The sequence below is a fragment of the Cavia porcellus genome, unplaced genomic scaffold, assembly GCF_034190915.1.
Source record: "Cavia porcellus strain 051 isolate PalLab524CR breed Dunkin Hartley unplaced genomic scaffold, mCavPor4.1 scaffold_12, whole genome shotgun sequence".
Classification (NCBI taxonomy): Eukaryota; Metazoa; Chordata; class Mammalia; order Rodentia; family Caviidae; genus Cavia; species Cavia porcellus.
The window spans coordinates 24,569,344-24,570,025 of NW_026947495.1; the positions used below are offsets into that span (position 1 = coordinate 24,569,344).

General features: G+C 37.0%; 1 non-coding gene across 1 annotated transcript; it reads left to right on the forward strand.

Annotated features, from left to right (window-relative positions):
• The first annotated feature begins 209 nt into the window (after positions 1 to 209).
• On the forward strand, positions 210 to 316 carry LOC111754223 (U6 spliceosomal RNA). Its single transcript, XR_002788928.1, has one exon. It is a non-coding gene; the product is annotated as a U6 spliceosomal RNA (small nuclear RNA).
• The last annotated feature ends 366 nt before the right edge of the window (positions 317 to 682 follow it).

Here is a 682-nt window from a genome sequence, read left to right on the forward strand (position 1 = left end):
GATGCTATGTTCTTTTCTCACTTTTTAACTAGTGTGTCAGTGGGACCTCACCATGTGTCATCTGTGGAGTGAAAAAAAAAAAAAACTATGCCATTGATGAACTGCTAATTTCAACCAGCTTTTGATGCTAAACATTGTTTATTCATTTATCCTTTCAGTCATTCACAGATGTCAATCAAGAGCTTATTGTATACCAAGAACTGGAGATGGTGCTCAATTTCACGGCACATAACCTAAAAGTGGAACAATACAGACAAGATTAGTATTGCCCCTGTGCAAAGATGTCAAGCAACGTTGTGAAGTGTTCTATACTTTGGCCATAGTTGTTGGGGGAAGAATTGTACCATGTGAATCACATGACCTTCCTGAGTTTTCCCTATAGTCTTCTTACCCTGAGAGTATTTTCTTAAGTCTCTCCAGGAAATTTTCATTCACATTCTTCAATTACCAATTGAAATCTTAGGCTGATTTTACCAATTTAACTCTTTCTAGTTATGTAATAGAGCGTAGCATTGCCATAGTACTGCTGTGAAAAGAACTTTAATCTATCTTTATTCATTTTCTTCTTTCAGTGTCCTTCATTTCTTTCTATTTATATATTTACGCAGTGTTGGAGATGGAGCCCAGGGCCTCATTCATGCTAATGAAGCACTTTATCACTGAGCTACATCCTCAGCACTCA